This window comes from Stegostoma tigrinum, unplaced genomic scaffold, assembly GCF_030684315.1.
Source record: "Stegostoma tigrinum isolate sSteTig4 unplaced genomic scaffold, sSteTig4.hap1 scaffold_80, whole genome shotgun sequence".
NCBI lineage: Eukaryota > Metazoa > Chordata > Chondrichthyes > Orectolobiformes > Stegostomatidae > Stegostoma > Stegostoma tigrinum.
The window spans coordinates 1,150,110-1,177,804 of record NW_026728747.1 but is presented as its reverse complement, the minus strand read 5'-3'; the positions used below and the strand labels follow the sequence as shown (position 1 = coordinate 1,177,804).

Below are 27,695 nucleotides of genomic sequence, written 5' to 3'. Positions count from 1 at the left end.
AGATAGTAAAATGAAAGCTGTTGATCTCAGACTTTGATTATACACAGAATTGAAAGATGAAGTGACAATCTTGGATTCAGGATTGCAAACTGACATCGGGGATTAAGCAACTGATAGAGACCATCCATGTAGTTAATCTTGAATTGGCAGCATTACAAGTGACCAGGACAATACCTGCTCTATAAAAATAAGAAAAATTAGAAACAGAAGACAACTAAGATACAAAAATGCGACATTCAATTCGAATTACAAAATACTTTAAGCAAACAATTTTATTTAATTCACATATATTATCTGCAATAATATCCATTTAATATTGGTTCTTCCAAACTGTTGCAGCATTTTGACATTAAAAGAATATTCCATCACAAGTATTGCTTGCTATAAAAATCCCAGCATGTTCTGAAATTCTTAGAATAAAAGTATTTCAATCCGATGGTGCTCCTGCATTATTCATCAGTTCCCCACTCAATGGGTATGTTCTGATATGCAGGAAACTTCTATTGTTCGATATGGGGACGGGTATTTACTTGGCATTGTTCTAATGGAGGCAGCACTGACAGATTATAATTTTCTTCCTGTGGGCTCTATAGTCCAGATTTTTCTCTCCTCCATTATATTGCATTAAAGATCAACAACATTCACCATTTCCTCAGTCTGAGAACCTGCCATGTTAAAAAGTGACCAATTAAAGTGTTGCATTGCCTTCAATTTCACAAGGACTGAACTAATCTGCTGCTTACGACACTGATTGCAAAATTAAAAACCATGAATTGATAACAAAAACAGCGGGATTTTGTACTTTCCCTTGTGGCAAGTTTGAAAATAGAGGACATTTAATCAGGTGGAAGGATGGCACCACCTACAATTCTGCTTAGAGCCAGATTAAATCCATGGTGAGAAGACTTGTGCATAACTTCCCAACTTCATTGCGAGTTAAAGTCCCCAATTGAGCAACTGACGTACACATACATCATCCCACAACAACTGGTATTGAGTCAACAGTGGGCAGGGGAGTCACCATTAAGAAATGTAACAGGCTTTCAAAGGCATTCAATGTGCAACATCAAGAAGGGGAAGTGGCGTGCTAATGGTGTTTCACTCAATCCTGGTCCGAGATCGAGCAATAATCGTAGGTTGGTTGCCAATGGTAACAGAGATCATCACCTCCCAAGTGACACTGCTGCTTAGTACACATGCTGGGTTCTGGTTAGCCAACCGCTCATGGAAAGTGACATCCCACCAGGTTTTCCACCGGTCTATTATGTGCCAGAGGGGAGAAAGATGTAGCTGCCTACGCATGAGAGGAGCAAGGTCAGGATGACATACCCCTTGAGGGGAGCGACCTGAGGCTGGCGTTCCCCTGAAGGGAAGCTGGTTGGGGCAAGCCGTTCCCTCATCAGTTCTCGAGTCAATGACCTAGACCCTCGTCGCTTCCACAGGATTCCATCCAGAGGCTAAATAGCTGCCTATTCATCAGTGCTTGCAACTACTTCAACTCCGATTCACAGCTGGACCTGCAGGTAAATCTGAAAAACCACTGTCCCAGAGTACAGTTTCTTTGCATAAAAGGCACATTTTCAAGCTAGGAAGTCAAGGTAAACCAATCTCTTCCAACCTTTAGAACTTTTGATGTTGGAAATCAGTCAAGTACAAAGTCGCAGCTCATCAGGAACTAAAACAAAGTTGCTGGAATAGCTCACCGGGTCTGGCAACATCTGTGATGGAAAACAAAAACAGCGTTAACGTTTCGGGTGCGGTGACCGTTCCGCAGCTCATCAGGGATGTTTATTACTGGAATATTAATTAAGTAGAAACTAAACAAAATTGGATAAAAGGCAGGAGATGGAGAGTGGTGATGCAAGGAAGTTTTCCATACTGGAGGCCTGTTGCCAGCGGTGTTCCACAGGGATCATTGCTGGGTCTGCTTTTGGTTGTCATTTATATAAATGATTTAGATGAGGATATAGAAGGCCTGGTTAGTAAGTTTGCAGATGATACCAAAATCGGTGGTACAGTGGACAGCAAAGAGGGGAAATGCCAGTTTTGAGGAAAGGTCACCAGACCCGAAACGTTAACTTTGTTTTTTCCTTCAAAGAAGCTGCCAGACTTCCTGAGATTTGACAGCAACTTTGTTTTTGTTCGCGATTTACAGCATCTGTAGTTCTTTCGGTAGTTAAGAAGGTGTTTCATGACTCAGACCTTTGAGGAGAAGAGTTGGAATGCCATGTTGAAGTTGTACAGGATATTGGTGAGGCCTCTTCTAAACTGTTGTGTCCAATTCTGGTCGGTGTTCAAGGAAGGATATTATTAAGCTGGAGAGGGTTCAGAAAAGAATTACCAGGATGTTGCCAGAAATGGAGGTTTTGAGATTTAAGGTGAGAATAGACTGGGGCTTTTTTCACTGCATCTTAGGAGGTTTCGGGGTCACCCGATGAATGTTTATAAAATAATGAGGGATCTAGATAAGGTGAACGCCAAATGTCTTTTCCCTACTGTGGAGGATTTCAAAACTATGGGGCATAGTTTTAAGATGAGAGGAGAAAGATTTAAAAAGGAAACGAGGGGCAATATTTTTATACAGAGGATTGTTCATATGTGGAATGAACTTCCAGAAGAATTGGTGGATGCGGGTACAGTTTCACTATTTAAAAGACATCCAGGTCAGTACATGAATGGAGGGATATGGCCGAGCGCAGGAGGCAGGCAGGACTACTTTAGTTTGGGATTATGGTCAGCATGGACTAATTGGACTGAAAGGTCTGTTTCGTGTTGTATCACTCTCTGACTCTATAAATACAATTTTATTTAAATGCTAGCGTTATCTTCTTTAGCATTGATCAAGGGTAGGTTATGGACAAAATAGAGCTTTGTATTTAGTCTGATCTCAGCTGTTTAAGGAGACTGGTGAAGTCTTTGTTGTCAGAAAAGTGGCCTAAAAAGGAAACAAATACAAGATTGGGTTGCCTCTTGAGGTTAACCACAGATCTATGTAAATGTCTGGCTCACATTCAGGAGGACTTTGCAATGTGTGACTTACTAGTGTTTTATACCACTACAACAATCGAATATGATGGATTTGCTTTACAAGAAAAATGGTGAAGGGCTATTTTGTTTCACTTTATAATTTACAACACACTATCAAGGTCATTCATGTATGACAACTGAATGAATCAAATTCCATTTTAGTTGAGGAATCGAGTGGTAATATCAGGTTTGGCCTTTGAAATGACAAGTGTTATGATCCCAGTTGATGGTGATACTGGACAATTCAGATTCCAGGGTGAGATAAATTTTCGTTCTCTTTACTGTGGTATTCAATTACTGAAAATGCTCACAAACGGATGCCTATGTATATTTATAACAGAAGAACACAGAAAATTATTAGATTAAAACCCACGTCTTGTCCTTCTCACTACACACGGTATAGGTGGACAATTCAAACTTAAAACTTGCGCAGCATTCCTCCAGTATAGAATCCAAGCTCACAAATAACATTATTATGTGAAGCCTGTTCAATATTGCTCTCCAGAGAGAGAAAAATGTTTTCATTTTCTATTAATGTCCTCTTATCATTATTTTAATTTTACTTGGATGGATTTCATTTTAACAGCATTGAAACCTTCATTTTTTTTAGTTTTATGAATCACAGAAACTCAGTAAGCAGGTACAGCAGGTATTAAGGCAGGGAAATGGAATTTTGGCATTTGTTGCTCAAGAAAGAGAGTATACAAATACAAAAGAAGGTCGCTGCAACTATGCAAGGCATTAGTGAGTCCACACCTGGAGCCCTGTGTACAGTTCTGGTCTCCTTACTTAAGGAGAGATGTCATTGTATTGGAGGCAGTCCAGTGGAGGTTCACCAGGATGATTCCAGAGACGAGAATGCGTCTTAAGACAGACAGAGTAGTTTCGGCCTACATTCTCAGGTGTTCAGAACAATGAGAAGGGATCTAATTGAGGGATATAATATGTTCAAGCAGATTGATAAAGTTGACGTGGAAAGGATGGTTCCTCATGCGGGCAATAGAACAAGAGGTCATAGTTTTAGCATAGGGAAAGAAGGTTTAAAGGGATGATGAAAAATTTCTACACTGGAAGGGTCATGAATCTCTGGAATTCACTCCCTGAGAAGGCATTGGAGGGCTGTGACATTGAGCAAATTTGAAGAGGAGATAGAACGATTTTTGAGTTCATAATGGGTTCAAGAATTATGGAGAGCAGGTAGGAAACTGAAGTTGCAGCAGAGATAAGATCAACCACAATCATATCAAACAGCGGGGCTCAAGGAGCTGAATTGTCTTACTCCTCCTAGTACTTAAGTTCATTATCATTTTTGGTTTGGAGCTGTGAACTGTGAGCTGAGAGTGACCTTTGGACTGTGAGCAGCAGCTTATGTGAAAAAAGAAGAAACAATTTGATATTTGTTTATGAGGCTAGGTCTGGATGTTAATTGCAGGTCAATTCTTCTTCCAAGAAAACTCTATTGATGAGTCATTAGCAAAGAGAAACCAATATTGAACTGTCTTTAAATCAGAAGGATTGTCCCTGCAAAAGCTACAGGACAGAGATTTGATTGCCAACTGGTTGTCCTCCCATTATCAACTTATTCTAAGTTAAGAGGTCCTCTGTTACAAGTAATAATTAAATATCCCCCAAAGCCTACTGAAAGGTATTTGCATAGCTCAATGTTTTCAGAAACCAAGACAGAAGCTCAGAAATTACTGGAAATGCTCAGCGAGTCTGGCAGCATCTATGGACAGAAGTTAGAATTAACGTTTCAGATCCTGTGACACTTAGAAATAAGGAATTCTGAGGAAGGGTAATACGACCCAAAATGTTAACTCTGTTTTCTCTCCATAGATGCTGCCAGATCTGCTGGTTTTTTACAGCAACTTCTGTTTTTGTTTCTGATTTACAGCATCTGTAGATTGTTCAGATTTTAACTTAACATACAATCTCATCTGACTGTGAGATTTTAGATGATGGACAAAAACAAAATTTCTGGAAAAGCTCAGCAGGTCTGAAAACATCTGTGAAGGCAAAAAAGAGGTACGATGTCAGATCTGGTGGCCCTTCCTCAGACCTGATCAGAAGAAGGGTTAACAGATCTGAAATCTTACTTCTTTTTTTCCTTCACAGATGCTGCTGGACCTGCTGAGCTTTTCCAGCAGCTTTGTTTTTGTTCCTGATTTGCAGCATCCACAGTTCTTTCCATTTTAAAGATCATGCAGTCTGGTTAAGTAAACTGGCCAGTTACACTTGATTTAGTTTTTTCTCTTTGATACATTCCTTAATTATAATCTGTTTGTCTGTCTTTCTGTCTTTGCTAGAATTGGGGCTAGAATCAAAAAAGATGATGTTTAAGTCATAGGCGTTCGTCAGAATACCTTTTTGCTTAACTTTTTTTAAAAAAGATACTATATTGTTCATAAACTGTAAAATCTTTTGTTTTAGCTATGAACCTGGTGTCAGGTATTGTTATTCACAAAGTCTGGCACTGGCTTTTCAAAAAATCTGATTAGGAAACATTGGGATCAATTTTGAACGTCACTAAATACTTTATGTCAATGAGTTGCAAATATAGACAGTGAAGCTGATTGAATACGGCTGTGACTTCAGGTCATAAAATCAGTAATAACATACTTATATTAAATAAATAAAGACATTCCATCACATTCTCTTACTAATCAAGTTCACTTTGATTGTGACATTAATTTCTCTCCGTATTTGTTCTTGATAAAGCAACCACATTGATATTGTCTCTAATTCAGATAAGTGGGCAAGGTAAGGGCACTGTGACAGTCAGCCAGTGTTACTCAGAACAGCGGATGAGGGCTCTGTGACAGGCAGTGTTACTGAGAGGAGGGAGTGAGAGGCCTGTGACATTCAGTCAGTGATTCTGAGAGGAGGGGTTTAAGGCCGGGAGATAGTCAGAGTTACCAAGAGGAGCAGTTGAGGGCCCTGTGACGGGCCGTGTTACTGAGAGGAGTGGGTGAGGGCCCTGCGACAGGCAGTCTTACTCAGAGGAACGGCTAAGGTCCCTGTGACGGGCAGTGTTACTGAGAGGAGCGGGTGAGGGCCCTGTGACAGTCTGTCAGTGTTACTGAGGGCAACGGGTGGGCACCCTGTGACTGGCAGTGTTACTGAAAGGAGGGGGTGAGGGCACGGTGGCGGAGTGTGTTAAAGAGAGGAGGGGGTGAGGGCCCTGTGGCAGACAGTATTACTGAGAGGAGTGGGTGAGGGCTCTGTGACAGTTGTGTTACTTAGAGGAGTGGGTGAGGGCGCTGTGACGGGCAGTGTTACTGAGAGGAGCGGGTGAGGGCCCAGTGACAGTCAGTGTTACTGAGAGGAGCGGGTAGGGGCACTGTAACAGGTAGTGTGACTGAGTGGAGCGGGTGAGAGCCCTGTGACAGTCAGTGTTACTGAGAGGAGCAGGTAAGGTCCCTGTGACGGGCAGTGTTACTGAGAGGAGTGGGTGAGGGCGCTGTGACGGGCAGTGTTACTGAGAGGAGTGGGTGAGCGCCCTTTCCAATCAGTCAGTGTTACTGAGACGAGTGGGTGAGGGCCCTGTGACAGTCAGTCAGTGTAACAGAGGAGCGGGTGAGGGCCCTGTGACAGTCAGTGTTACTGAGAGGAGCGGGTAGGGGCACTGTAACAGGTAGTGTGACTGAGTGGAGCGGGTGAGAGCCCTGTGACAGTCAGTGTTACTGAGAGGAGCAGGTAAGGTCCCTGTGACGGGCAGTGTTACTGAGAGGAGCAGGTAAGGTCCCTGTGACGGGCAGTGTTACTGAGAGGAGCAGGTAAGGTCCCTGTGACGGGCAGTGTTATTGAAAGGAGCGGGTGAGGGCCCTGTGACAGGCAGTGTTACTGAGAGGAGCGGGTAAGGTCCCTGTGACAGGCAGTGTTACTGAAAGGATCGCGTGAGGGTTCTGTGACAGGCAGTGTTACTGAGAGGAGCACGTGAGGGCCCTGTATATGGCAGTGTGACTGAGCGGAGCGGTGAGCGCTCTGTGACAGTCTGAGGGCACTGTGACGGAGTGTGTTACTGAGAGGAGGGGGTGAGGGCCCTGTGACAGTCAGTCAGTGCATAACTGAGAGGGGCAGGTGAGGGCCCTATGGCAAGCAGTATTACTGAGAGGAGTGGGTGATGTCCCTGTGACGGGCAGTGTTACTGAGAGGGGGGCGCGAGGGCCCTGTGACGGGCAGTATTACTGAGAGGAGGGGGTGATGTCCCTGTGACGGGCAGTGTTACTGAGGGGGGGGGGGGGGCGAGGGCCCTGTGACGGGCAGTGTTACTGAGAGGGGGGGGGGGGGGGGGCGAGGGCCCTGTGACGGGCAGTATTACTTAGAGGAGGGGGTGAGGGCCCTGTGACGGGCAGACAGTGTTACTGAGAGCAGAGGGTTGGTGTGTGGGGTGGGGGCGCTGGGATATGGGAGAGTTTAGGCCCTAACATTGCAGAACTCAATGTTAAGTCTGGAGGGCTGTCAGGTCCCCAAGTAGAAAATGAGGTGTTGTTCTGTCTGCTTGTGCTGGGCTTCACTGGAACACTGTAGCAAGCCGGAGACAGAGATGTTGGCCAGGTTGGTTGATAGTATATGTTTCAGGGTGTTGTTTTGTGATTGAATGCAAGTTTTATGAGGAGAAACTGGTAGGCTAATTGCGTTTTCCATGCAGCAGAGGAGGCTGAGGGGAAATCTGATCGACGTATACAAAATTATGAGAGGCATAGATTGATTGTGAGAACCAGTAGACGAGTTTAAGTCAGGGGGCATAGATTTCAGGTAAACTGTCAGCTATTTAGAGGGGATCTGAGGCAAGTGTTTTCACCAAAAGTGATACAAACATGTAATATGCTGCTTGACAAGGTGGAGAAGGCAGATACGCTTGCAATATTAAAGAAGCAACAGATGAGCATTTAAAGGGCCAGGGTATGGCAGGTAATGACTCAGTGCAGGTAAATGGGATCAGTAGTTTGATGTTTGTTAGTTGGCATTGATGTTGATCAAGTGAGCCTGTTTCTATACTGCATGACTTTATGAAGCAGGGGAGGAGATATCAAAAGGTCCTGGCAAAGATTTTTCAAGTCATTTCTGGCCACAGCTAAGGTGCCAGAGGACCGCTCATACTTTTATATAAAAGAAGAAAGGACAGATCCAGAAGTTACAAGCCAGTCTAACCTTGGTGGTAGGGAAGTTATCAGCAAGAATTTTAAGGGACAAAATGTCGCTGCACTTGGAGAAACATGGAATGTTCGGGGATAGTCAGCATGGCTTTGTTGAGGTAATGCCATGGTTTGCAAATTTTATCTAATTTTTATTGAGGAGATATCAGAAGTGTTGAAGAGGGAAATTCATCTGATGTGGTCTATATGTTTTTGATAAGGTCAGTGATAGCAGACTGGTCAACAAAACAAGAGCTCATGGGATCTAAGACTCAGTGGAGTGTTGGATCCAACTTTGCCTGAAAGGCCAGAAGCAGAGGGCATGAACTCTTGCTTTTGGACATCAAGGTCCCTTTGTTTCTCAGTGCTCTCTAGGGATCTACTAGTCATTGTGAACATCTTTCACTTACCAGAGCTCCCAAAATGCATCACTACACATTTGCACTCTATCAATTGAGATTACCAGATCAAATTGTTATCCATTCAGATGCCACAAAGCTGTCAGATCAGAAAGTAACTGGATTCATGAATGATTCTCCATTTCCCCAAAGTCAGTTGATCTTCCCTGTCTCAGGCAAAGGCAGCATTTTGGTATGGCTGATATACATCTCGTGGCACGCAGAAAAGTGTCCTCTGAAAATGAGACACATCAATACATCACCAAAATATGGTAGGACAGTAAACACATGCTTTTTGCTTTTGAATATGGTAATTAAGAACACATTGCAGAACGTAAAGTCATGTAACGTTTTGTGAAAATGAACAAAAACATATTTCAAGATGCTGATCTATAAATTTTCTAATAATTTGAAGTTACCACGATCACTAGGTGAGTGGAAACATTTTCAATTGTTCCCACAACAAACAATTCTAAGTAACTGTCACAGAATCTTCTGTCATGCGCTGTAACATGTTTCTTTAAATAACATACGAGTCCCTGCATTATTTCTCACTCTCCAGCTTAGCATTACTTTATTTCTAAAATCTTACTCCTCTATAAAGCCAAGTGTTCTGCAGAAAAGTGGTTGTTCCTGCAATAGATGAAGTGGCTGACCTGTTTAAACATGAAGGTGTCAGCGCGGCTCCTCTGGCCCTTCTATGGGCTGAATCCAAAGCAGTTATGATTGTCTCCTCCTTATCCATTAGTTCATGTCTGAGTGCCTGCACGTGAAATTCCATTGAGAAATTATCACCATTTGAAAGCAACACTGTACATTTCCATTTAGTAAATCCAATCAATCAGCACTGTCAAAAAAAAACACTGATAATTGTATTAGGTTCCAATGAAGTAGTCAATCACTTAAGTTTCTAATATTGAAAGTACATTTAATGCAGAAAGACTAATTACCACCGCAACCTTAAGCAACAGTCAAGCAATGCTGACACAACATGTTAATGCCCATTAGAAGGCCTCTATTTATCAGATATCAGAAGTATTGAAGAGGGAAATTCATCTGATGTGGTCTATATGTTTTTCATATTATGTTCTTCATATTAAATGTGCTAATCTGTGGATGGGGACAAAGGATGAAGATGGGCATATTTACAGAAAAACACCGTGACTGACAAATCACATCACTGGTTGGAAATGAGAATTGAGAGGAAGATACAAAGATGCTTCAAGAGGATTTGGAGTGACTAAGAGAGAGGGCAAAAAAAATTGTTTGATTCACTTTTTTTTTGAGCAGCTCATGCTGGGTTCATCCTCACCTTCACCAGCTCTCACCTGTGGCTCCAAATAGTTACTAGAATCTGACAGAAGCCACATAATTGTAAAAAAAATTTCAATAGTAAGGTCAAATGCAGGGAAGGTAAACACTGCATCTCTTACAATTGGTGACTTTATGATTGGTCTATTCTAGCAGGCAAAGGCTGATTCTCCAATACTGGACAGATGAGACCAATCTCAAGGCCAATGGTCACGAGCACAGAACCATGTTGTGGAACATCTGGTTTCCGGGACAATTCACTCTAGATCTCCCAAACATACTGAAGAACTTGCAGCTTCTAATGTTGCTGTTCCAGTTTCAGAAAAACAGAGCTTGATTTTTGTTTTTTCATGAGATAAGACCCCTAACAAACAAAAAAAAATTCTGAAGAGACACAGTTTGTTTCTTGTGATTCAGGCCAGGATTTGTTCACACAACAATGATGGGAAAGTTAGAGGAAAAGTTTCCATATAATGGAATAGGGAATGCTTTTACTGCAAGTGATTATTCAAGCAAAATCTAGTGCTTCACTTAAAAGGGAACTGGGTGAAATATTTACAAGAAAAGAAAATTAAAACAAAGGAAACAAGTAGGGAATTTGGATGAAAAGTCCCCCTTCCTCCATTAGGAGGGTAGCACCAGCACATGCAAGACTAAACTAATCATCCTCAGGGCAAATTTTGTTTTAAATCAATTAGAGAAGGAATATAAATGTGGTTCCATTGTTTATAAAGGGTACGAAGGAAATGCCAAACAATTAAAAGCCTGCTTGTCTTACGTTAGTGGTGGGAAAATTTTAAAATCGATCTGAGAGATCAAATAAACTAACTGAGAAAGGCATGGACTAGTCATGGATAGTCAGCACGGCTTTGTCAAGGTAAGGTCATTACTTACAAATTTAGTTGAATTCTTTAAGAAAGTGGCAAGGAGGATCGATGAGGGTTGCGCAATGAATTTGTCGACATGGATTTTAGCAAAGCAATTGATAACGTCCCACCTGAGAAGTGCAAAAAAGTGAAAGCTCATGGGTCATGGGATACGGAGTAATGTGTTGACTAATCGGCTTAGTGGCAGGAAACAAGGGTAATTGTTCATGGCTGTGCTTATGAACAGAAAGCAATTTCCATTGGTGTTTCACAGGGCTTGATTTTGGGGCCCCTTTAATTTATTTTATAGATGAACGATTCAGACTTGAACATGGGGGGCACAATTGGTAAATTGGCAGACAACTGAAAAATTGGATGTAAGGTGGCTAGGACAGAGGATAGCTCCAAGTTCCAAAATGATATTAGATGGGTTGGCGGAGAAGGCAGGAAAGCAACAGATGGAGCACAACTCTGACAAGTGTGATGCATTGCTTTTCATGAGGACATAAAGGGAATACACAATAAATAGGAACATACTGAGAGGGGTAGATGAAGTGGGGGATCTAAGCATGGAAGTGAACAGGTTCCTAAAGGTAACACTACAGGTCAGTAATGTTCTGATGAAGGCACAGGGAATGCTTTGCCTCATTGGGAAAAGTGTAGATTACCAAAGTAAGGACATCATGATAAAACTGTACAAGATACTGATGATGCCACAACTGGAGTAGTGTGTGCAGTTGTGTTCATCACAATCCAGGAAGTATATAATAACTCTGGAGACAGTGCAGAAAAGATTTACTCAAATATTGCCAAAGCTGGAGAATTGTAAATATGAGGCTGTTTTCCTTGGAACAGAAAAGTCTGAGGGATGACATGATTGAGGTATACAAAACAGTGAAGGGCAGAGATAGGGTAGAGTTAGTGTAGACAGGAGGAAGCTGCTTCCCTTGGCAGAGAATTCAAAAATCAGCAGTTACAGAGTCAAGCTAAGTGGCAGAAGGGTTAGAGGGGATGTGGGAAAATCCGTTTTATGCAGAGGGTGATGGGTGTCAGGAATTTGCTGCCTGAATTGGTGTTGGACTAAGAGATTCTAAACTCTTTTAAGAAGTACCTGGATCTGCACTTTAAGTGCTGCAGGTCCATGTACGTTTGTAACAATTTGGGATTAAAAAAGGCATCAGATGTCTATGGGTCAGTATGGACAAAGATGGCTGAATGGCTCCCTTCTGGTTTATATCATTTGTATGGCTCTATGTTGGTCCTGCGCAAGGCCAGCATACATTGGTCACACATTATCACTGTTGCAAAGGCACTGAACTAACTTCATGGACCGCAAGTGTTCATCTGGGATAGATACCCTGCACAAGGCTGATAGATAGGGATGGCCAGGATTCTGGCCCAGCATTTGATCTGATTTATTTGATTTATTGCAGTCACACGTACCCAATACAGGTGAACTACCCTTGTTTTTCCAGTGGGAACTGCTGTCAGATGAGTTATTGCAGTGCATTTTGTAGATGGTACACAATGCCCCCATTGTCTATCAGCAGTAGACAAACATCAATGTTGAGGTGATGGAAATGGTGCCAATCAAGCATGGATGGCATCAAGCTTCTTGAGTGTTACTGGAGCTGCGGCATCCAGGCAATCATATTCCATCACACTCCCAACTTTGCCTTGTCAGAGATGGACAAGCTTTGGGGAGAAACGAGAGGAGATACTAACCACATGATTCCCAGACGTGCTCTTGTAGCCACAGTATTTATATGGCTTATCTCATGCAGGTTCAAGTCAGTAGTAACGCCCATGAAGTTGATAACAGAATTTCAGTGTTGAAACTCAACAAAGGAAGATGGTGAGATTCTCTCTTGTTAGAGATGATCATTGCCTGGCACCTCTGTGGTGCAAACATTATTTGGCACTCATCAGTTCAAGCCCGAGTATTATCGACATCTTGCTGTTGATGCTAAACACTGTGCAATTATTAGTAAACATCCCCAAGATTCATCCTTGAGTTGACCATTTTGCCATCCTTCCACTGTGTCCTTCCACTGTGAAACAGTGAATAAATATAACTTAGATACATAAATGGAACTGTCCTGTTCAAAGGTCAAATCCAAAACTTCCAAAATATACAGCTTCTGTCTCACTGAGCTGAACCAGACACTTGATTCTTCCTCCTTGTAACCATGCAGCCAATGCACAGGAAGGGTCATGTGCTGGCTGATTGGTGACCTCAGTGCAATTGTTTCACTTATTTAATTTTGATCAGCAAACAAGCAAGCATACAAGCATCCAAAGTTGGTGTATTATGTGATTTTATGAAGGGAAGGTCGTGCCTCAGAAACCTTATTGAGTTCTTTGAGAAGGTGACCAAACAGGTAGATGAGAGTAAACCGTTTGATGTGGTGTATATGGATTTCGGCAAGGTTCGATAAGGTTCCCCACAATAGGCTATTGTACAAAATGTGGAGGAAGGGAATTGTGGGAGATATAGCAGTTTGGATTGGAAATTGGCTTGCTGAAAGAAGACAGAAGGTGGTAGTTGATGGGAAATGTTCATCCTGGAGACCAGTTACTAGTGGTGTACCGCAAGGGTCGGTGTTGGGTCCACTGCTGTTTGTCATTTTTATAAATGACCTGGATGAGGGCGCAGAAGGATGGGTTAGTAAATTTGCAGATGACACTATGGTCGGTGGAGTTGTGGATAGTGATGAAGGATGCTGTAGGTTGCAGAGAGACATAGATAAGCTGCAGAGCTGGGCTGAGAGGTGGCAAATGGAGTTTAATGCAGACAAGTGTGAGGTGATGCACTTTGGTAGGAGTAACCGGAAGGCAAAGTACAGGGCTAATGGTAAGATTCTTAGCAGTGTAGATGAGCAGAGAGATCTCGGTGTCCATATACACAGATCCTTGAAAGTTGCCACCCAGGTTGACAGGGCTGTTAAGAAGGCATACAGTGTTTTAGCTTTTATTAATAGAGGGATCGAGTTCCGGAACCAAGAGGTTATGGTGGAGCTGTACAAAACTCTGGTGTGGCCGCACTTGGAGTATTGTGTACATTTCTGGTCACCGCATTATAAGAAGGATGTGGAAGCTTTGGAAAGGGTGCAGAGCAGATTTACGAGGAGGTTGCGTGGTATGGAGGGAAGGTCTTACGAGGAAAGGCTGAGGGACTTGAGGCTGTTTTCATTAGAGAGAAGAAGGTTGAGAGGTGACTTAATTGAAACATATCAAATAATCAGAGGGTTAGATAGGGTGGATAGGGAGAGCCTTTTTCCTAGGATGGTGACAGCGAGCACGAGGGGGCACAGCTTTAAATTGAGGGGTGAAAGATATAGGACAGATGTCAGAGGTAGTTTCTTTACTCAGAGAGTAGTAAGGGAATGGAACGCTTTGCCTGCAACGGTGGTAGATTCGCCAACTTTAGGAGCATTTAAGTCGTCATTGGACAAGCATATGGACGCACATGGAATAGTGTAGGTTAGATGGGCTTAAGATCAGTATGACAGGTCAGCACAACATCAAGGTCCGAAGGGCCTGTACTATGCTGTAATGTTCTATAAAAACTCTGTATTGCAAGAAAAGACAAACAAAACATTGTATCGTATTATCCTACGTGACAAGGCAAAGGGATCCTTTTATCAAATGGAAAGAAAGAATAGATATAATGTTGCAAAGATTAATCACAAGCCAGAGGATCGAGAAATTCTTAAAAGGCAGAAAACAACCAAAAAAAGAAGGGGATTAGGTAAACTTTAAGGATGGACTTGCAAATAATATCAGGACAGGCAACTGGAACTTTGTTAAATATATAGAAAGGAGGACAGGCCAAAGTTAATACAAGCCCCTAAGAGAATGAGGTTGGAGAAATAATATTGGGGAACCAGGAAATGGCTGAAGAGTTAAATAAATTCTTTGCATGAGTCCTCAAGGCCTACTGGTATTATCATTAACCTATTAATCCAGAAACCCAGAAAATGTTCTGGGGACCTGGGTTCGATGGTGGAAGTTTAATTTTTAAAAGAAGTCTGGACTTAAGAATCTACCGATCACCATGAATCCATTGTCACTAATGTCCTTCAAGGGAGGAAATCTGCCAACCTCACCTGGTCTGGCCCACATATGACTCCAGACCACAGCAATGAGCTTGACTCTCAACTGCCCTCTAAAATGGCCTCGCAAGCCACTCAGTTGGACCAACCACTACTTAGACTCAAAGAAATGAAACTGGATAAATCACACAGCATTGACCTAGGCACCAGAAAAGACAATGGCAGAAACTGCCCTGTCGACCATGCAAAGTCCTCCTCACTAACATCTTGGGGTTCGTGCCAAAATTGGGAGAACTGTCTCACAGATTAGTTAATCAACAGTCTGACACAGTCATAATATCTTTCACACAATGTCCCAGACTCCACCATCACCATCACCATCCCTGGATATGTCCTCTCTCACCGGCAGGACAGACCCAGCAGAGGTGGTGGCACAGTGGTGTACAGTCAGGACAGTGTTGCTCTAGGAGGCCTCAGCATTGACTCTGGACCCCATGAAGCCTCATGGCTTCAAGTTAAACATGGCCAAGGAAAGCTCTTGCCGATTACCACGTACCGTCCTCCCTCAGCTGCTGAATCAGTACTCTGCAATGTTGAACAACACTTAGAGGAAGCACTGAGGATGGCAAGGGCACAAAATGTATTCTGGGTGGGGGATTTCAATATCCACTGCTAAGAGTAGCTCAGCACCAGTGCTACTGATCGAGCTGGTCAGATCCTAAAGGACACAGCTGCCAGACTGGGTTTGCGGCACGTGGTGAGGGAGCCAACAAGAGGGAAAAACATACTTGACCTCATCCTTACTAATCTGCCAGCTGCAGTTGCATCTGTCCATGTCAGTATCAGTAAGAGTGACCATCGCACAGTCCTTGTGGAACAACGTCCCGCCATCACATTGAGAACAACCTCCATCATGTGTGTGGCACTATCACTGCAGTAAATGGGACAGACTTCACATAGATCTAGCAACTCAAGGCTGGGCATCCATGAGGTGCTGTGGGCCATCAACAGCAGCAGAATTGAACTCTAGCACAATCTACAACCTTCGTGGCTCAGTATGTCCCTCACTCAACCGTTACCATCAATCCTGGTTTAATGGAGAGTGCAGGAGGGCATGCCAGGAGCAGCACCAGGCTCACCTGAAGATGAGGAATCAACTTGGTGAAGCCACCAAACAGGACTACTTGCATGCCAAATAGCGAAAGCAGCAAGTGATAGGCAGAGCTAATCAATCTCACCATGGATCTGATGTAAGTTCTGCAGCCCTGCCACATCCAGTCATGAATGGCAATGGACAATTAAACAACTCACTGGAGGAGGAGGAGGCACCACAAATGTCCCCATCCTCAACGATGGAAGAACCAAGCACATCAGTGCAAAACATGAGGCTGAAGCATTTGCAGAAATCTTTAGCCACAAGCGCTGAATGGGTGATCAAACTCGGCCTCCTCCAGTGATCCCCACTATTGCAGATACCAGTCTTCTGTCAATTCAATTCACTCCATGTGATATCAAGAAATGGTTAGGGACACTGGATACTGCAAAGGCTATGGGTCCTGGCAACATTCCAGCAACAGTACTGAAGATTTGTGCTCCAGAACTTGCTGCTGCCTGAGCCAAGCTGTTCTAGTTTGTTTCAACACTGGTATCTACCTGACAATGTAGAAAATTGCCCAAGTATGTCCTGTACAGAAAAAGCAGGACAAAACCAGGCCAGCCAATTACTGCTCCATTAGTCTACTCTCAATCATCAGTAAAGTGATGGAAGGTGTGATCAACAGTGCTATCAGGCAGCACCTGCTCAGAAATAACCTACTCAGTTACGCCCAGTTTGGGTTCTGCCGTGGCCACTCAGCTCCTGACCCCATCACAGCCTTGGTTCAAACGTGGACAAAAGAGCTGAATTCCAGAGCTGAAGTGAGAGCGACAACCCTTCACATCAAGGCTGCATCTGACCGAGTGTGGCATCAAGGTGCCCTAGCAAAATGGGAATCAATGGGTTTCACAGGCAAACTCACCGGTGGTTGGAGTTATACCTGACACATGGGAAGGTGGTTGTGGTTGCTGGCAGTCAATCATTTCAGCTCCAGAAGATCTCTGCAGGAGTTCCTCAGGGTAGTGTCCTCGGCCCAACCATCTTCGGCTACTTCATCAATGACCTTCCCGCCATCATAAGGTCAGAAGTGGGGATGTTCGCTGATGTTTGCACAATGTTCAGCACCATTTGACTTCTCAGACACTGAAGCAGTCCAAGTTCACGTGCAACAAGATCCGGACAATATCCAGGCTTGGGCTGACAAGTGCCAAGTGACATTTGCGCCACACAAATGCCAGGCTCTGACCATCTCTTGACATTCAAGAGTGTTACCATCAATGAATCCCTCACTGTCAGCTGGGCGTTACCATTGACCAGAAACTCAACTGGTCATCACATTAAGATAGTGGCCACATGAGGAGGCCAGATGCTGGGAATATCACATCAAATAACTCACCCCCTGACTCCTCAAAGCCTGTCCGCCATCTAAAAGGCACAAGTCAGGAGTGCGATGGAACACTCCCCACTTGCCTGGATGAGTGCAGCTCCATCAACACTCAAGAAGCTTGACACCATCCAGGACAAAGCAGCCAGTACAACATCTACAAGTATCCACTCCCTCCATCTGCAATGCTCAGTAGCAGCGGTGGGTACTAACTACAAGATGCACTGCAAAAATTCACCAATGCTCCTCAGACAGCACCTTCTAAACCCAAGACCACTTCCATCCAGAAGGACAAGGGCAGCAGACATATGGGAACACCACCGCCTCCAAGTCCCTCACCATCTTGACTTGGAAATACATTGCCATTCCTTCCCCTCAAAATCCCGGAATTCCCTCCCTAATAGCGCTGTGGGTCAACCCACAGCAGGAAGAATGCAGTGGTTCAAGAAGGCAGCTCACCATCACCTTCTCAAGAGGCAACTCAGGATGGGCAAGAAATACTGGCCAGGCAGTGACACACATGTCCCACAAATGAATACAGTCACAGTAAAAGACACTGACAGTGTTCCAAAATTCCTGCATAATCAAAGGGCAAATGATAGGACAGGATATAAAACAGCAACTATCCCTAAAGAAAAGATATGAGGGAAACTAACTGGGTTAAAGACCATTAGGTCCCCTGGGCCCGAAGTGCTGCATCCCAGGATATTAAAAGTAATAGCTATAGTGATAGTTGATGCACTGATCACAATCTCTCCAGTATCCTTGGCTTTTCAAAAAGTCCCAGTGCCCCACAGGGCAGTATGGTGGCTCAGTGAGTAGCATGCTGTTTCACAGTGGCAGGGACCTGGATTCAATCCCATCCACAGGTGATTTTCTGTGAGGAATCTGCACCTTATCCCCGTGTCTGTGTGGGTTTCTTCGAGCTGCTCCGGTCTCTTCCCACAATCCAAACATGCACAGATTAGGTGGATTAGCCATGGGAAATGCAAGGTTGCAGGGGCTGGGCAGCTGGTTGAATCTGGGTGCCATGCTCTTCCGAGAGTCAGTTTGGACACAATGGGCCAAGTGGCCTGCTCTCATGCTGCAGGGATGCTATGACTAGTACCTTTATTTTAGAAAGGAAAGGAGACAAAAAAGATAACTACTGGCCAGTTAGCTTAATGTCTGTTATTGGAAAATGCAAGAGCCTATCAGAAAAGATGTAATTGCAGAGCACTTAAAATACGTAATACAATCACAGTCACTACGGCTTGATAAACAGGAAATTGTGCATGACAGATTTATAAGAATTCCATGAGGAGATTACAAGTAGTACAAATAAAAGGGTGTGACATTCAAAAAGGTATTTGTAAAAATAATCACACTTCAAGCAGATAAGACTTTTAATAAGACCACATAGTTTTGGGGAAATATATTAACATGGATAGGGGATTGACCAAATAATAGAGAACAGACATTTGGTACAGGGGGAGTCATTTCCAGGTTGGCAAGCTGTAAAAAGTGAACTGCCATACGGATCAATGCCACGGCCATTCTTGTTGCGAATAAATATTAATGACATAGTGATGAAAGTGAATGTACTATTACTGAGCTTACAGAAAACACAAAAATAGGTATGGAAGACAAGTGATGAGACTGCCAGACTGCCTGCAGAGGGATGTACAAAAGTTAAGATGCTCAGACTGGAGTATTTTTAACAGTATGGGAATGAAACGCTATAGGGAAACGGCAGGAAAGTGGTATCGAGGAATATCAGTATTTTATGATCTCATTGAGTGGCAGACTCAATGGACTGAATAGCCTTCTGCTCATTCATCATATTTCAAGAGTAAAACCTAGAGTCAATGAAATTCTAATTGAATTAAATATGGAAAATCAGCAAGGACATGTTACATTGCTTAACCCAAAGTCAAAGTACAAAAGCAGATTCCACAAAAGCACAGATAGCACATTCTTTGAGATGCCTCTTACTTCCAGACCAAAACGTTGCAACAAAAACTCACTAATGTAGAACCAAGAATACAAATATTCATGCAGCTACTTTCATGATGTGAAATGTCAATGTGATCTGTCACCCGCCAGTGACACAATAAGCAATGCTGCAGTAAGGTCAAGACAGACAATTAGGATGATTATTATTGATCAGTTTGGGTATTCAGAGACAGTGAGGGGGTTCTCAGACAATGTTGAACCTCAAAGCACTTACAATCTGGGATTATGGTTTCCCTCCAGCACTACATTACAAAAGAAGAAGAAATGCTGAGAAATCAAAGGTCGAAAAACATGGCATACGTTTTAGGCAACACAGGAAGAAACCAGAGTGTGTCCAAATTCTGTGACAGAATATAATTTTCATACAACGCTTTCCTTAACATTTGGAAATGAGAAAGTATCTTTCATCAATGTTGTGTATATGGCTGCATTATTTTCTCTCAAACTGTGTTCTGTCATTGCTGTGAACAAAACAAAAAGTGTTCTGGAGAGATAGCAGGAACTGCACATGCTGGAGAATCGGAGTTAACGAGGTGTACAACTGGATGAACACAGCAGGCCAAGCAGCATCAGAGGAGTAGGAAAGCTGACGTTTCGGGCCTAGACCCTTCTTCAGAAACATCAGCTTTCCTACTCCTCTGATGCTGCTTGTCCTGCTGTGTCCATCCAGCTCTCCACCTTGTTGTCTCAGAAACAGTGTTACAGTGATTAGTATGAGTCCTAGCTCTGACCAACTTTTTGTGCGAAAGGTTGAATATTCATCATTCTAGTTCTTGTACTCATTTTGCAGGACCTAAATGCCACAGCACAGTGGCTGAGTGGTTAGCACCACTGCCTTACAGTGACAGGGCCCCAGGATCGATTCCAGTTGTGGACAACTGTCTGTGTGGAGTTTGCGCATTCTCCCCATGACTGTTTGAGTTTCCTCCAGTTACTCCCATTTCTTCCCACACTCTAAAAGATATTGCTGCTACGGGATTGTACGACATAATAAATGTGTTAGTGAGAATGGGGGGAAAAGAGTCCCTTAAGACACAAGGGTAGCCTTGGAGAAAGTCTCAAGGGCAACAAGGTGGTGCAGTGGTTGGCACTACTGCCTCACAGTACCAGGGACCTGGGCTCAATTCCACCCTTGGGTGACTCTTCGTTTACACATTCTCCCCATGTCTGTGAGGGTTTTCGCTAGGTGCTCCAGTTTCCTACCACAGTCCAAAGATGTGCAAATTAGGTGGATTGACCACACTAAATTGTCCATAGCTACCAGGTTTGTTAGCCTTGCAGGGGTAGGTGTGGACCTGTTGGGCTGAATGTTTCTACACTGTAGGGATTCAGTGAACCCTCTTTCTACCGATGTCGTTGGCAGAAATGTGCACAATGAGCTATGTAGGAATCCTGCTCATTGACTGCAGCTCCACCTTCAACACTATTATCCCCTCCAGACTGATCTCAAAACTCTATGACCTAGGTTTCTGCTCTGCCCTCTGCTACTGGATCCTTAACTTTCTGACCCAAAACCACAGTGAAGATAGGTAACTGCCCCTCCTCCACAATAACACTAGTGCCCTCTAAGGATGTTTCCTCAGCCCCCTACTGCACTCCTTGTGCACCCATGACTGTGTTGCCAAATTCCAAATTAACGCCATCTGCAAGTTAACTGACGACACCACTGCAGTGGGATGGATATCTAACAATGAATCAAAATACAGAAGGGAGGCAAAGGGTTTGGTGACGTGGTGCAGAGAACAACCTCTCTCTCGATGTCGGCAAAACTAAAGAACTGATCACTGATTTCAAAAGACAGGAGGAGAACACGCCCTGATGTATATCAATGGAACTGAGGTTGAGAGGGTGGAGCGTGTCAAGTTCCCCGGTATGACGATAATCAACAACCCGTCCTGGACTTTCCACGAAAATACGTTGGTCAAGGCGGCACAACAATGCCTCTCCTTCCTCGGGCGGCTCAGGAAATTTGGCCTGACCAATTTCTACAGATGCACCATTAAAAGCACATTGTCCAAGTGTATAATGGCCTGGTATGGCAACTATTCTGCCCAGGACTGTGAGAAACTACAGAAGCGGGTGTGCACAGCCCAGATCATCACGGAAGCCAACCTCTCATCCAAGGACTCCATTTACATGGCTCACTGCTGCGGAAAGGTAGCCAGCATCACCAAAGACCCATCGCACCTACGTAATGATCTCCTACATCCTCTTCCATCAGGCACCAGGTACAGAAGCCTGAACACATGCACACCAACAGTTTTAGGAACAGCTTCTTCCCAGTTGTTATCAGACTGATAAATAGACTCTCTAGCCTGAAATAACGCTGATCTTGCTAACATTGATCTCACTGAGCGCATGCTCTGTTCAATGTAACCTGCATGCCTCTGTCATTTTCATCTGTATATCCTTCGCTTACTATGATCTGCCTGTACCACTCATAAATAAAGATTTTCACTCTACTTTGGTACACGTGACAATAAATCAATCAATTAGTCAACAACCTTAATACAAGTTTGAGGAACAAGACTTCATCATCTGTCTTGTCACTTTCTAGCCTTCTGGTCCAATATTAAGTTCAACCAATTTAGATCAGAACCTACGCTTCCATCTTGCTCCTGTATCCCTTTTTGCATTCAGATGCCTATGTAGCTATTCACACCTCTTCTGGACACAACCTTTGATTTTTTTTAAAAAAATTACCATTGTGTTACCAAGCTTTTGCAAAAAATAATGTTTCGTAACATAATTTCTTCTACCCTCCACCTCATCACAAGCATTCCCTTGAGAATTTTTGGGAGTTTTCCGACCTCCTGTCTACCAGCCGGAAATACCTTACATTTGTGTCTTTCATTTCAGAGAGACTTTTATTACCAAAGCAGTTTTGTCTTACACCCAATGGAACAAACGCAAGAACATGATATTTCAAACAATTGGAATAATTTATACGAGAAGAAAAACATGTCGTGTGGTTGACAAGTCCACTCTTGTGGACTGAATGAGGGTGTACCGCAGGATAATCACCTAATCAATGTATCATTTCCCCTTTGCAGAGAAAACACTGGAAAAATTGAATATACCTGTATGTTTGAACAGATGAAGTACGGGTAAATCGCTGTTTCACTTTACAAGTGTATTTGGGACCTTGCTTGGTGACTGAGGAAATGGTCACTTTGGAATGCTGAAAGGGGATACTGGTGAAGATGCTGGAAGATAATCTGCTGAACGCAGAGGTTGATGGAGGGACAAGCTGAGAATAAGGAGAATTTATGATTCTGGGATAGGTGGAATGGATGAGGGCCGAATTTTGTGAAATGGATCAAAGTGAAAGTTCTGCGAACCATGTTGGGGTCCTTGGTTGTGGAAAAGAGAAAGCATCTCACACGTGCCGGTGCGGTGTGCTCTGCTCATTACAAACAAGCAGTTTTCAGTCGGCCAATCATTATCATATATGACCTATATGTCTGGCATAATACTGGCTGCAAATTTCATAGACAATGTTGGTCAATGCAATGAGGATTATTTTTGGACTGACAACAGCATCCTGCTAGGGGAAAATACCATTCACATAACCACTATACAGCAGCAGCATGAATTACTTGCTTAAGCTCAAACTTTTGAGAAGCTTTGGTTTTCCATGGCAATTTGAGGTAGACCAGGCACTTTTCAGTTCTAAAATTTGAACCATTTGACAATGCACAGTATACACATCAGTCATCTACTTGTGATATCCATTATAGAACATAGAACATAGAACAATACGGCACAGAACAGGCCCTTCAGCCCTCGACGTTGCGCCGACCTGTGAACTAATCTAAGCCCCTCCCCTGACACAATCCCATCATTATCCATATGCTTATCCAAGGACTGTTGAAATGCCCCTAATGTGGCTGAGTTAACTACTTTGGCATGCGGGGCATTCCACGCCCATAGCACTCTCTGAGTAAAGAACCTGCCTCTGACATCTGTCTTAAATCTATCACCCCTCAATTTGTAGCTATGCCCCCTTGTACAAGCTGAAATCATCATCCTCTGAAAAAGACTCTCACTGTCCACAATATCTAATTTTCTGATCATCTTATATGTCTCTATTAAATCCCCCCTTAGCCTCCTTTTCTCCAATGAGAACAGACCCAAGTCTCTCAGCCTTTCTTCATAGGGCCTGTGCTCCAGACCAGGCTGCATCCTGGTAAATCTCCTCTGCACCTTTTCCAATGCTTCAACATCCTTCCTGTCATGGGGCGACCAGAACTGCACGCAATATTCCAAATGAGGCTGCACTAGCATTTTGTACAGTTGGAGCATGACATCATGGCTCCGGAAGTCAATCCCTATAAATCCCGTGACTGTACAAAACGCTAGTCGAGTAGCCTGTATCTCAGTATTCTCCTCGACAACATTGTCGTTTTCCAGAGTGAATACTGTCAAAAAATATTCAATTAGTGCTTCCCCTATCTCCTCTGACTCCACACACAACTTCCCACTACTGTCCTTGATTGGCCCTCATCTTACTCTCGTCATTCTTTTATCTTTTATCTTATTTATCTTCATGATGTACTTTATGAGCAATACCACACATCCCCACATCACTTTAAACCTTTGGAACCTTAACAAGTTGTAGATATCTCCAATTAGCTCACTTCTTCGCTTGAAGCAGAGCAAGGACTAAGTCCTGCACGGTGAAAATGTTAGAAACAACAATGAGCACTGTCCTGCCGAGCCTTACCTAACTTCGTTACTGACCAAACTACCAGCACCCAGTTCAAAGTTGCACAATTGCTCAAGCTTTGCATTTCAGAGAGTGACTATTGTAAACATGGAAGCTAGGAGGAGGGAGGAGGCCAAATGGCTCTTTGAGCCTGCTCCACCATTCTTCATGATCATGACTGATCATCCAACTCAACAGCCTAATCCTGCTTTCTCTCCATAACACTTGATCCCATTCACCCCAAGTGTTATATCTAGCCATATCTTGAATACGTTCAATGTTTTGACATGAACTGCTTGCTTTGGTAATGATTTCCACGGACTCACCATTCTTTGGGTGAAGAAATACCTCCGAAATCGTCTATCCTGAATCCTCATACTGTGACCCCTGGTTCTGGACACACCCACCACTGGGAACTGCATCTATCCTGTCCAGTCCTGTTCGAATTTTATAAGTCACCTCATTCATTTGAATTCCAGCGAGAACAATCCTAACCGAGTCAATCTCTGATCATACATCAGACCTGCCATTCCGGGAAACAGGCTGATAAACATGCGCTGCACTGATAAACTATGAGAGCAACAGCATCCTTCCGCAGAAAAGGAGCACAAAACTGCACACACTATTTTAGGTGCGGCTTCACCAAGGTGCTGCGTAACTGCAACACCACATTCTGGCTTCTGTACTCGAAACCTCTCGGAACGAAGGCCAACAGACCATTTCAGAGACGGGAGGAACTGCCAATGCTGGAGAATCTGAGATAACAAGGTGTGGAGCCGGATGAACACAGCTGGCCAAGCGGTATCAGAGGAGCAGGAAAGATGACGTTTCGGGTTTGGGCCCTTTTTCAGAAATGGGGGAGGGGAACGGGATTCTGAAATAAATAAAGAGAGAAGGGGAGGTGGATAGAAGATGGATAGAGGAGAAGATAGGTGGAGACAGATCAAAGAGGCGGTGCTGGAGCCAGTAAAGGTGAGTGTTGTTGGGGAGTTATGATGGAGGTTCATCAGTCAAGGGAAGACAGACAGGTCAAGGAGGAGGGGATGATGCTGGTAGGTAGGAGGTGGGGTGGAGATTAGGGTGAGAGTTCGGGTTAGGGTTACACCCTAACCCCACCCCACCTCCTACCTACCAGCGTCAGCCCTGCCTCCTTGACCTGTCTGTCTTCCCTTGACTGGTCAACCCCCTTCCTAACATTTGTCTTTACCAGTCTCTTTCTCTTCACGTATCTATAGAAACTCTGTCAGTCTTTATGTTCCCTGTATGCTTACTTTACTGCATTTACCCCTTCTTAATCAATCCCTTGGTCCTTCTTTGCTAAATTCTACTATGCTGCCAATCCTCAAATGTTGTTTCCATGGATCAGATACTATCGCTAATTGCCTTTGTTAAGTCATGGATTGGTCCTCTTACCCATTTTGCTTTCATGCCAGACAGGAATAAACAGTTGTTGTAGTCCGCCCACGTGCTCCTTAAATGTTTGCCATTGCCTATCCACTGTCATCCCTTTAAGCAACTCTTTGTGATCTATCAAGGCTAATTTCATGCCTCATATCTTCAGCTTTCATTATTAAGATGCAGCACCCTGGTCTCCAAGTCAACTCTCACACTCTCCATCTTGATTGAAAAAATTCTATCATGTTGCGGCCACTCATCTCGAAGAAATCTTGCACAGCTAGATTGGCAATGATTCCCTTCTCATTACACAGCACCCAGTCTTAGATGCACTGCTTTCCAGTTGGTTCCTCAACATATTGCTCAAGAAAACCATCCCGTATCCATTCCAGGTCTGTTCTAGTTCTGTTATAAACTAGTAGAGCTCTCAACAATAAATTAGAAGGTTATGGCTTCAAGCTGTAATTTATATTTAAGCATAATTTTTAGGGTAATACTTCAATGAAGTACTGAGGAATTTGGATTGTCGGAGATGCCAGCATTCAGAAGAGGCATTAACTTGAGGCTCCACCTGCTGTTAAGAGCTCAGATCAACTGAAGTCGTGACACACTTTGCCTGGGTAATAAATTCTAGTGACAAACCAGTCCATATCAATAGTGCAAGATAACAAAGTGTGGAGCTGGATGAACACAGCAGGCCAAGCAGCATCTCAGGAGCACAAAAGCTGACGTTTCGGGCCTAGACCCTTCATCAGAGAGGGGCATGGGGAGAGGGAACTGGAATAAATAAGGAGAGAGGGGGAGGCGGACCGAAGATGGATAAAAAAGAAGATAGGTAGACAGGAGTGTACAGGTGGGGAGGTAGGGAGGGGATAGGTCAGTCCAGGGAAGACAGACAGGTCAAGGAGGTGGGATGAGGTTAGTAGGTAGGAAAAGGAGGTGCAGCTTGAGATGGGAGGAAGGGATGGGTGGGAGGAAGAACAAGTTAGGGAAGCAGAAACAGGCTGGGCTGGTTTTGAGATGCAGTTGGGGGAGGGGAAGAACTGGGCTGGTTTTGGGATGCAGTGGGGGAAGGGGAGATTTTGAAGCTTGTGAAGTCCACATTGATACCATTGGGCTGCAGGGTTTCCAAGCGGAATATGAGTTGCTGTTCCAGCAACCTTCGGGTGGCATCATTGTGGCACTGCAGGAGGCCCATGATGGACATGTCGTCTGAGGAATGAGAGGGGTAGTTGAAATGGTTCGCGACTGGGAGGTGCAGTTGTTTGTTGCGAACCAAGCGGAGGTGTTCTGCAAAGTGGTTCCTAAGCCTCTGCTTGGTTTCCCCAATGTAGCGGAGGCCACACCGGGTGCAATGGATACGATATACCACATTGGCAGATGTGCAGGTGAACAAAACGAAAATGAGCTCAAAATTCATACTGGCAAGTAGACCCGCTTGACATTATGAATTGGTGCAGAGCACACTTACATGTTGGAAGCAACTGCGGACACTTGGTTCAATGGTGCTGCCTCCAAATGAAGCTACCTCACCCAGCTGCCGAGGGATCTGGACTGCATCGTGAAGCAAAAGGCTCAGGCTTCGTTGGTCACATAAATCTGTGGGTTCAGCTACTTGTTTGAAGATATCTGCAAAAGTTATCCAGAAGAAAAATACTGACATTCCTAAACTTAAGGGAGGTAGTTGAGAGTTCAATACATCCAATACATCTTCCTCAATTGCCTTGCTTTGTAAATCATCTTAAAACATTATTTTTATGATCTTGATTGGCTATTTGCAAACAACTGTGGAAACAAAAACTTCTGTTTGTTTACAACAATGGACAATGTATGTTGTCTGATTCTCCAAGGAAGTCATTTTGTCAATTTCTTTCTTGATTGTAAATCTCAAACCTCTCTAATAGCTCCTCGTTCATTTCACAGAGGTAATCTTTGTGTGGACCTGGAAAACATCGGCACGGTCCTCAATGAATATTTTGTGTCAATCTTTACAATGGAAAAGGACACTGCAAGTAAGATATCAGGGCAGAGGACCTCGGAGCATCAGAGGTTAAGATACAGGGAGATGCAGCTGGTTGAGCAACTTTAAAAGTGGATACATCTACAGGGCGAACTGAAACGTATACCAGCTAGCGGGGGAAGTGAGGGAGGAGATATCTGGGCCGCTGGCAGCAATTTTCAAACCCTTGTCAATCACACGTGAAGTAATGAAACACTATTAACATTGTCCCACTATTAATAAACGGAGAGAGGAACAGACCAGGAAATTAAAGGCCAGTCAGAATAATCTCAGCACTGGTGAAGCTATAAAGAGGCATTCTT

The 27,695-nt window shown here is 43.7% G+C and overlaps 1 long non-coding RNA gene across 8 annotated transcripts in view; it reads right to left on the bottom strand.

Moving 5' to 3' along the window:
* Nucleotides 1-290: 290 nt before the first annotated feature.
* Nucleotides 291-27,695, bottom strand: part of LOC132209278 (uncharacterized) — a 372,299-nt gene continuing 344,894 nt past the window's right edge. For 3 of the 8 annotated variants that reach the window (XR_009445356.1, XR_009445359.1, XR_009445362.1), the window contains 3 exons: nt 26,845-27,002; nt 9,220-9,326; nt 7,339-8,798 (listed from right to left, as the gene is read on the bottom strand). This is a non-coding gene — a long non-coding RNA (uncharacterized LOC132209278). Of the gene's footprint in view, nt 1,719-7,336; nt 8,799-9,219; nt 9,327-26,844; nt 27,003-27,695 lie in introns of those variants that run through there. The other 5 variants (XR_009445368.1, XR_009445370.1, XR_009445357.1 and 2 more) reach the window with 4 other exon arrangements.